The 10,911-nt window shown below is 43.9% G+C and overlaps 1 long non-coding RNA gene across 1 annotated transcript in view; it reads left to right on the top strand.

The window, feature by feature from the left end:
* Positions 1-78: 78 nt before the first annotated feature.
* Positions 79-10,911, top strand: part of LOC129714698 (uncharacterized) — a 49,244-nt gene continuing 38,411 nt past the window's right edge. The window contains exons 1-2 of the long non-coding RNA XR_008726374.1: positions 79-158; positions 6,002-6,295. This is a non-coding gene — a long non-coding RNA (uncharacterized LOC129714698). The remainder of the gene's footprint in view (positions 159-6,001; positions 6,296-10,911) is intronic.

The following is a 10,911-nucleotide window of genomic DNA, read 5'->3' as shown; positions in this document are numbered from 1 at the left end:
AAGCAAAAGCAAACCTACCATTGGCCCCGCTCCGCCTCCAAACTGTCCAATTCCGTGGCGCGGAGCAAAAACATCTCCATGGCAACCGGCTGCCGAGTGGGCGGCGCGGACTTCAGTTTAAACTCACGGCGGAAACAATGCAGAGAAACGCCCAGCAGGTCAGTCAGCGTGTGTGTGGGAAGGAGGGAAGGAAGGGAAGGAAAGAGGAGGAAGGGGAGGAAGAGGAGGAAAGAGGAAAGAGGAAAGGGAAAGGGAAGGAAGGGGGAAGGAGCAGGAGGTGCTGGTTCACACCGAAGGCAGACACAAAATGTCGGACATAGAAAATAGGTGCACGAGTAGAGGCCATTCGGCCCTTCGAGCCTGCACCATTCGCCATTCAATATGATCATGGCTGATCATCCAACTCGGTATCCTGTACCTGCCTTCTCTCCATACCCCCTGATCCCTTTAGCCACAAGGGCCACATCTAACTCCCTCTTAAATATAGCCAATGAACTGGCCTCAACTACTTGTTTAAGAAGGAACTGCAGATGCTGGAAAATCGAAGGTAGACAAAATTGCTGGAGAAACTCAGTGGGTGCAGCAGCATCATCTATGGAGTGAAGGAAAGAGGCAACGTTTCGGGCTGAAACACCGCCACAACTACTTTCTGTGGCAGAGAATTCCACAGATTCACCACTGTGTGAATTTTTTTGTTCTCATCTTGGTCCTAAAATACTTCCCCCTTATCCTTAAGCTGTGACCACTTGTTCTGGACTTCCCCAACATCGGGAACAATCTTCCTGCATCTAGCCTGTCCAATCCCTTAAGAATTTTGTAAGTTACTCCAGCACTTTGTGTCCATCTTGTACAAACCAGTTCCTTCCTCCACGTCGTGTTCACTCTGTCTGACCCCAGAACCTTGCATGGTTTTTTTTTAATCACTTATAGTTTGCCAATTAAACTCCAGAATTGCACTACAATCTTCAGCAATGCTCCAAGCAAGCCTGCTAAAAAATAAATTAAGGTATTAGGAAGAAAATGCTATGTTCAATATTTTATTTCCTTTGAACATTAGATTTTTTTGAGTGTTGAGAACTGCCCAGTTATGTCGTCGCCCACGCATTCATCTGTGGCCAGCAGTGTATGCACTCTGTAGTTATTTGAATGCTTTCTAAATAATTTCTGGTAGGCTTGGAAGTGTTCTGCAATATCACAGGAAAGGTTTAGAGTCTGAAAGAGGATCTCAACCTGAAGCGTCGCCTATTCCTTCTCTCCATAGATGCTGCCTCACCTGCTGAGTTTCTCCAGCATTTTTTGTCTACCCAAGGTTTAGAGGGATATGGGCCAAACGTGGGCAGATGAGACTAGAGTAGACAGGCATATTGGGCAAGTTGGACCAAAGGGCCTGTTTCCATGCTGCATGACTCTATAACACTATGACAATAACCAATAGTATGAGTTTACTGAAAAATGGGAGGGCATATCGTAAGGTGATAAGTGATAGGAGCAGAATTAGGCCATTCGGCAATAAGTCCACAAGTGTATCAGAAACATATGATAAATTGAGATAAAGAAGGGTGGAAGGAGATTCAGGAGGGGTCTGAAACTCTGCCCTGGGTCTGTCGGATTGAATGGTGCATTTCTCTTCTGCAAAAAAAAGTTGTTGATCTCACATTGCCATCACTAGATGAATATTTTCATTGCTCTATTTACCTCTGCTTGTGATTTCCCTTTGATTTAAGTTTTACGGTCTTTCTTTCACCTTCAGACTTTTTCTTCTGAATGTGCTGATGTTTCTATTGAGAGTAACGGGTTGTGTGCCTCTCAGATTGTGCCACTAAGGGGCAGTAAAAAACCTTTTAATAGTCATTTCATAGCTCCTCTTGTAACCCTTCATCCTGTAAGAATGTTGTCTGTTTCAATGAGGTCACTGCTCATTCTTCTAATCTGGAGAATTCAGCCAAGTCTACTCTATTGCGCCTCACATGGTAAACCTGTCATATTGGTCATCAATCTGATGAATCTTTATTGCACACTCTCTACAGCAGGCATCTCTCTTAACAGGTAAGGAGATTCAAACTGTACAAAACACCCCAGGTGTGGCTTCATCAAGGCTGTGTAGGATTGCAAGAAGATTATGTCCACACAAGTCCTCTTGTAATAGAAGCCAATATACTATTTATGTTCCTAATTACACGAAGGTCTCTCAATATCGACTTTGCTGGCTTTACCTTGCACTAAACATTATTCCGTTATCATGTCCCTATACACTGTAATGGCTCGATTGTAATCGTGTGTTGTCTTTCAGCTGACTGGATAGCACGCAACAAAAGCTTTTCACTGTATCTCGGTAAACGTGACAATAAACAAACTAAACTAAACTATCTCCTTTTCCAAAATACTCCCCTGTTCTGTTTTGTGTATCAAGCCTTTCATTTTTCCACGTTGCATTCTCTCTGCCATGTTCTTTCCTGCTCAGCTCATGCAAATCCCTTGAGGCCATTCTCCATCCTTCTCCCTGTTGACATAGAAACATAGAAATTAGGTGCAGGAGTAGGCCATTCGCCCCTTCGAGCCTGCACCGCCATTTAATATGATCATGGCTGATCATCCAACTCAGTATCCCGTACCTGCCTTCTCTCCATACCCTCTGATCCCCTTGGCCACAAGGGCCACATCTAACTCCCTCTTAAATATAGCCAATGAACTGGCCTCAACTACCCTCTGTGGCAGAGAGTTCCAGAGATTCACCACTCTCAACTCAACTAGTTTTGCATGGTCAGTAAACTTGGAAATATTGCTCCATTTGCTCGTCTAAATCGGTAAGGAAGACTGTGACTAGCTGGGGCACAGGCACTAGGCCCTCTGATAACCCTCCCGTTTTTTACCTCCTCCACTCTTTGCTTTCTGTTATAAGCAGTTCTCAATCAATGCCAGTGTATTACCCCCAGATCCACGTGCTACAACGTTGTTGACCACTGGCCTTCTAAATACACCCTTAGGATCAAGTCCTTTTTCATTCATACCAATTTTCTCAGCCAGGCAGCTTGCAATCTCCACTACCTCATTTTTTGTAACTATTTCATTCCAATGCTTCTCCAAGAAAATGGCTATGATCGTGAGCAGATAATTATCCGAATAGGATAGCGCAAAAGACAATTTGCTGCATTTCTGGTAGTTCAATGAATCCAATACTTTATTGTCACATGTACTTGTGAAATGCTTTGTTTTGCATGTAACCTGGTAAATTCATGTAGCAGACCTGACCTGGGCAATACTCAAGTGTCACCACGTTTAGGCACTGACAAAGTTACTAAAGTTCACCAGCATTCCTATCAACTGCGTGCCAGCACCCATAGTCAGGATCTGAACCTGTAAGGCGGTAACTCTACCGCTGCGCCACTGTGGTCTGAAGAAGGGTCCCAACCCGAAACGTTACCCATTCCTTCTCTCCAGAGATGCTGCCTGTCCCGCTGCGTTACGCCAGCATATTATGTCTATCCTGGAAGACTCTTTCTATTTTTTTTGGGGGTGGGTCTACCCTGGGCATATTATTCTTCTCCCCATCGTGGCGCCTCCAATTACTCTGTGACGAAAGATTTAGTGGGTACGTCCGACTCTCCTTCCAGTTGTGTTCTGAAAGCAGATGACAGTAGGTGCACGAGAGGACCCTTCTCCTCCATGTCCTTGTGTGAAGCTGCCTGAGGATAACATTTCTAGATTATAAATCTGTGTCAGCCAGCAGTGAATCACCTGGCTGTTTTACAGCCTGCCTTGACCTCTTTGCAAAGCTGATTCACTGCTACTATTTTTGCTAGCGCCCAATACAAATTTATCACCCTCGGATAAATCTGGTGCACGAAGATTGTTTTAAAAAAAAACATATTGGGAATGAGAATACGCCATGGCAGCACAGAAGAATCTCGTTTGGTTCTTCATGTCCCTGACAGTTCTCTGTCGGGAACAGCCCAAAAGTGATTCCTCTCGGTCTGAAGGGTCTCGACCCGAAACGCCACCTATTCCTTTCCTCCAGAGATGCTGCCTTACCCGCTGAGTTACTCCAGCATTTTGTGTCTGTCTCTTGCTTCTAAGTTCTTGTTTATTTATTGAGAACATATCACTGCCCCATCTACAGAGCATTTGAGAGGATTTATTCAAGCCATGACCTCTGCAGAACATGAGTGGGGCCCGGTAGGCTTTATAACTCTTAAAGTCCACAAATTTCTCTCTGTTTGTATCGTGTACTCAAAGCAGCATCTTGAGAACTCTGCATTGGCTGAATTATTTGTGTGTTAATGCTGTTGTTACTTTGAATAAATAGATGTTCAAGAAGGAACTGCAGATGCTGGAAAATCGAAGGTAGACAAAAATACTGGAGAAACTCAGCGGGTGTGGCAGCATCTATGGAGCGAAGGAAATAGGCAACATTTCGGGCCGAAACCCTTCTTCAGACTGATGCAGGGTGGAGGGGGCGGGAAGAAGAAAGGAAGAGGATGAACCAGAGGGCTGAGGGAGAGCTGAGAAGGGGAGGAGACAGCAAGGGCTACCGGAAATTGGAGAAGTCAATTTGAAATTGGAGAAATAGATGTTTGATGCAAAGTGCAGGAAGGAACTGCAGATGCTGGTTTAAACCGAAGATGGACACAAAAAACTGGAGTAACTCAGGGGGTCAGGCAGCATCTCTGGAGAAAAGGAATAGGTGACGTTGCGGGTTGAGACTCTTCTTCAGACTGAGAGTCAGGGGAAAGGGAAATGAGATGCAGACGGTGATGTAGAGAGATATAGAACAAATGAATGAAAGATATGCTAAAAAGTAACGATGATAAAGGAAACAGGCCAATGTTAACTGTGAAAACGAGTTGCAATGATGGGTGGCACAACTTTCCTTGGGCTAGTGGATGACTCCGTTTGGAAACTCAGAGCAGGTTCGCTGTGGATTTTACTGTTTCCACAGAAGAAAAAATTTGAAAATGGTCGCTGCATAGAACAATGATTGTGCAAATCTTAAATCAGGCCTGGTGGATTTTGCCAGGCGAGGTGTAGAGGCCGTGGCCCTGGCTTCCACACTGCTTCAGGCCATGTGTACTCACTAATACATCATCGAAGAGCAGTTCAGATACCTGTGGATTGCAAACAAAAACTGTCTGAACTTCTCGCTGTGACCAAAGATAATTATTAAAAAAAATCTGGGAAGATAAGTACTGGGAGGATAGAAAATAATGGACATTTGAAGAAACGGGGTGGTTAGTTTGCAAAATATGTCTGGAAAATTCAAACCTATTTGCATTCAGTCCAGCCAAATAGAGATGAAAGGAAGGATTAAATCCAGATGCAAGAGAAAACAGAAGGCTCCACACATTTTGTACTAAAATGATTTATGCAGCAGATTTGAAAAATATTGACATGTTGGTAAGAGCCTCCTACTTGCAGGGACGATTGACCTGTGTGTGACAAGCCTGTGCATTGATTTTTTTTTGTGGAATAATTCCACAAAGTTATTCCTCAGACACTTGCCCAGCAAGGATGTAGATGAAGAAATGCGAGTCGTCAGTCAAATCTGTGCACTTTTTAATAAGATCCCAGGATGGTCTGACACGCAGCCCATGTAAAATAGAATCTATCAATTTATCTCAACAGCAGGGACAGGGAGCACAACTGAAATACAAATGAGTTGATGCTTTAAAAAAAACAGGGGGCTGAATCAGGGATCAGTGCTGTCTACTGACAGCTTTGTGCCAATCTTCAGATAACCGGTGAAAAGCATTCTCTTCAGATCCCACAGCCAACAGCTGTTGCAGTCAGGCAGTCATACGGGTTCCTCAAAATGCAAGAGCATTTATAACGGGGAACAGTTAGTGGCTACGATGTCAAGAATGTTTTATTGTCATTTGACCCAGATAGAATCAATGACATTCTTACTTGCAGCAGCACAACACGGTACACTGCGAACAATATAATAAACGAGAGAGAAAAAAAGTTCAGTGTGTGTATGTATATATCTTCTTCTTCTTCTTCTTAGGCCCCCTTCGGTCGTGGCTGACCATAGTGTCTCCAGGGTGCTATTCCCTATATGGAGGATGCCAGTGGGTGACTTTGTTTAACGTGGGGAGACTGGTGCACAGACAGCCACCCCACGGTCCTTGACAAATCTGGTTCAGGATCCAGTGGCATGGAGTCCAAGACGACCGGAGACCCTTTTCTGCTGCAATCTTCATCCGCCTTGCCAGCCGTCGTGACGCTCCACTAAGGTCAGCTATCGTACTCCGCCTGTTCCACCGTTGAGGTCTTGGTTGGATTGTTCTTTGTCGGGCAGGTGAGACTAGTGTAGATGGGACATGTTGGTCGGCATGAGTGGCTTTGGCCCAAGGGCCTGCTTCTGTGCTGTACAACTCTATGATTCTTGTGTGAATGAGTGATGGTCAGCACGGGCTCAGTGGGCTGAAGGGCCTGTTTCCGTGCTGTATGACTAAAAGGCTTCTCCTAATTCCTTACTGAATTTCCAAGCAACATGGTTATGGCTCCTGGTTTTGGATTCCTCACACAAGGAAATATTTCTCCACAGCTACTCTTCCAAATCCCTACATGATTTTAAAGACTGCATCCTTGACTGGTGCCTGACTCCCCTGGGCTTTATTCTGTTCTGCTACTGCTCATCGTCACGATAATAGCATGGAGTAGAACATCCATAAGAAATACCTATCCAACTGTGCTATGAATTTCCATTATTTTTTTGTTTCTGTTATAGCTGAGTAACTTTTATGAGTCCACAGATTCATTTTTTTGTATGCCAACACAAGAAAACAGGGATTGAAGTGTACCATTAATATTAACATAAGCAGCACAGCATTATCAGATTTGAGAGCCTGGGATAAAATATTGCTTGCAGCCTGAAGCAAGCCAGCCTAATTAGTCATTCTGCTCTTTGTACCAAACTTTAATTGCAAAGATCTGCGGCTGGAACAGATATCTGAGGGAAAGCAGGGAAAACCAGCATTGCGTGGGGCTTTAAACCCTCGTTGTCCAACTGCTTTTCTGGATGCCAAGTAATCGACTCTTGTTACAAGGTTTATTTATCCAGATAGCAGAATAAAAGATACTTGGTATGATGAAGTGCATGTATTGGTTGCGTGTGTAAATCAGTTCTTTAGAAAATTTGATAGACATCGACAAGAACAATTCCAGTTGTGATATTTTAAGGGTGGTGAATCTATGGAATTCATTGCCACAGACGGCTGTGGAGGACAAGTCAGTGGATATTTTTAAGGCAGAGGTTGACAGATTCTTGATGCTACGGGTGTCAGGGGTTATGGAGAGAAGGCAGGAGAATGGGGTTGTGAGGGAAAGATAGATCAGTCATGATTGAATGGCGGAGATTGAAAAGCTAAAAGAAGATATGAGGTTGCTTTGGCAAGTAAGGTGAAAGTAAATCCAAAGGGTTTCTACACCTGTTAGTTTGACGTCAGTGGTGGGCAAATTAATGGAAAGGATACTTAGAGATAATATATGTAAGCATCTGTATAAAGAGGGTCTGATTAGGAACAGTCAACATGGATTTGTGCCTGGAAGGTCATGTTTGACTAATCTTCTTGAATTTTTTGAAGGGGTTACTCGGGAAATTGATGAGGGTAAAGCAGTGGATGTTGTATATATGGACTTCAGTAAGTCCTTTGACAAGGTTCCTCATGGAAGGTTGGTTAAGAAGGTTCAATTGTTGGGTATTAATGGTGGAGTAGCAAGATGGATTCAACAGTGGCTGAATGGGAGATGGTTGTTTGTCAGGTTGGAGACTGACTAGTGGGGTGCCACAGGGATCTGTGTTGGGTCCACTGTTGTTTGTCATGTACATCAATAATCTGGATGATGGTGTGGTAAATTGGATTAGTAAATATGCAGATGATACTAAAGATAGGTGGTGTTGTGGATAATGAAGTAGATTTTCAAAGTCTACAGAGCGATTTAGGCCATTTGGAAGAGTGGGCTGAAAGATGGCAGATGGAGTTTAATGCTGATAAGTGTGAGGTGCTACATCTTGGCAGGACAAATCAAAATAGGACGTACATGGTAAATGGTAGTGAATTGAGGAATGCAGTTGAACAGAGGGATCTTTGAATAACTGTGCACAGTTCCCTGAAGGTGGAATCTCATGTAGATAGGGTGGTAAAGAAAGCTTTTGGTGTGCTAGCCTTTATAAATCAGAGCATTGAGTATAGAAGTTGGGATGGAATGTTAAAATTGTACAAGGCATTGGTGAGGCCAATTCTGGAGTATGGTGCACAATTTTGGTCGCCTAATTATAGGAAGGATGTCAACAAAATAGAGAGAGTACAGAGGAGATTTACTAGAATGTTGCCTGGGTTTCAGCAACTAAGTTACAGAGAAAGGTTGAACAAGTTAAATCTTTATTCTTTGGAGCGCAGAAGGTTAAGGGGGGACTTGATAGAGGTCTTTAAAATGATGAGAGGGATAGACAGAGTTGACGTGGATAAGCTTTTCCCATTGAGGGTAGGGAAGATTCAAACAAGAGGACATGACGAGAATTAAGGGACAGAAGTTTAGGGGTAACATGAGGGGGAACTTCTTTACTCAGAGAGTAGTAGCTGTGTGGAATGAGCTTCCAGTGGAAGCGGTGGAGGCAGGTTCGTTTTTATCATTTTAAAATAAATTGGATATATGGATGGGAAAGGAATGGAGAGTTATGGTCTGAGTGCAGGTAGATGGGACGAGGGGAGAATAAGTGTTCGGCACGGACTAGAAGGGCCGAGATGGCCTGTTTCCGTGCTGTAATTGTTATATTATATGGTTATATGGAGTAGACCTGATGGGGTGAATGGCCTCACTCTACTCCTCGAACTTATGAATTTGTTTCATTGACTGAGATTTTCTTTAGTACTTGCTGATGACATTTAATTGGAAATGTGATCATTTCTTTGTGTCACTTGCACGTGGTGTCATTCTGTGTTGTGATCAGTAGCAGCCTCTCACAATACCATCAACATTCCTATTAAAGAAGGGTTTTGGCCGAAACGTTGCCCGTTTCCTTCGCTCCATAGATGCTGCTGCACCCGCTGAGTTTCTCCAGCATTTTTGTCTACCTTCCTATTAAAGAGATCGTCACTCAGCCCACCCTGTCCAAGCCAACCTTTTTCAGACTGAAGAAGGGTCTCGACTCGAAACGTCACCCATTTCTTCTGTCCAGAGACACTGCTTGTCCCGCTAAATTACTCCAATTTTTTTGTGTCTGTCTTCAGTTTAAACCAGCATCTGCAGTTCTTTCCTACACATTCCTTCTGTCAGGTCTGTCCTGCAGTTTTCGTGGGGAAGACTGAACAGGAACAGAGGATAGAGTAGGGAAACTTACTTCAGACCCAATGGAATTGTTCCCATAATCTTTATTACTGCCGATTCATGGGTTTGGCCTTTGCTCGCCAACTTTGTAAATCTTATAACGTTCTGACAGTCTGATTACGGGAGGATTTCATGAGTTGCTGGAAATATCTACATAAAAAGGTCAAATAAAAATCTATTTCTTTATCTGCTTCATCAATGTTAACAGTATAGAGGTGACAGTGAATAATATTGAGAGATGCTGATTGGTACTCCAATATTTTACCAGCATTTAGTGGATCTGAAAATCAATGTATTCCTCATATTTGGCAATGAATAATATTAAACATTGATGCACCAGTATATCAGCGCAGTTTCAAGATTCAATTATATCTCATGAAGAAACATTAGTATGCTGATAAGATCCAGGGATAGCTCTGAGAGGAAAGCAGCCTGGAAAACCAGGAAATAGACGGCATGCTCCAAGCAATGCTGAATTTGTTTCTGGACCAGTGCCAAGAGAGCAGAACCAGGTCAGTGGCAGCAACGAGGAGTAATATCACAGGCTTCAGGGACTCCGATTCGATTTTTTGAGGTGAGGTTTAAGCACTGTTTTTTGGTGCTTATCTTTGATATAGCTTTCCTCTTCTGTCTGCCTCGATCCGTCGCCCACCTGCCTCCATCTTTCATCTCCACCCTTGCTCCCTCCCTCCCTGGCCCCATCTACCCGGCACCTTTCACCTCGCCATCACCTCACACTCTGTCTCATGTTTCGCCCTTTCCCCCCCCCCCTCTTCTTTACACTGGCAATCTCCGCTCTCAGTCCTGATGCAGGGTTTCAACCTGAAATGTCAACCAATCTCCCCCACACGGATACTGTTCAACTTGCTGGGTTCCTCCATCAGATTGTATGTTGCTGGCAATGCAGGAAATTTGAAACGAAAGCAGTAAATTCTGGAGTCACTCGGCAGGTCAGACCGCAGCTGTGAAGAGAGAAACAGAGTTAACGTGTCGGTTTGAGATGCGTGTAACCTCTATTTCTCCCTTTGTAGACGTGGCCGCATCTGCAGAGTATCACCAAGTTTTTCTGTTACTATCTTGGAGCTACAGTATGTTGTCATTCTTTCGTTATTGCTCGGAATCCCGCCCACAAACGCCATCAGAGACACTTCACTTCACGGATTGGAGCAGTTCAAGGAGAACCACAATTATCTCATGACCAACGAGGGATGAACATAGAACAGGATGGCACATGGACAGGCCCTTTGGCCAGCATTGTCTGTGCTGAACATGATGCCAAGACCAACTCTAATCTGACATGCTCATAATGCCTATCCCTCCATTCCCTGCATATCCACACCTCTTAAATGCCACTGTTGTATCTGCCTCCACCACCACCCCCAGTGGCACGTTGCAGGCACTCGCCACCCTCTGTGTAGAAAAAACTTGTACCGCACATCTCCTTTAAACTTTGCCCCTCACCTTAAAGCTGCGTTCTCTTGTATTTGAAATGAAAAGTGAACTTTTCTCTTTCCTTTATTCTACACCCATGTAAACTGTGACATTGCAGGATTTCTCCACTTCCTAATCTTGCCACAAACAGAA

This window comes from Leucoraja erinacea, chromosome 40, assembly GCF_028641065.1.
Source record: "Leucoraja erinacea ecotype New England chromosome 40, Leri_hhj_1, whole genome shotgun sequence".
In the NCBI taxonomy this organism is placed as follows: Eukaryota; Metazoa; Chordata; class Chondrichthyes; order Rajiformes; family Rajidae; genus Leucoraja; species Leucoraja erinaceus.
Note: the sequence above shows the minus strand (reverse complement) of the source record. Positions and strands in the feature narration are given on the sequence as shown.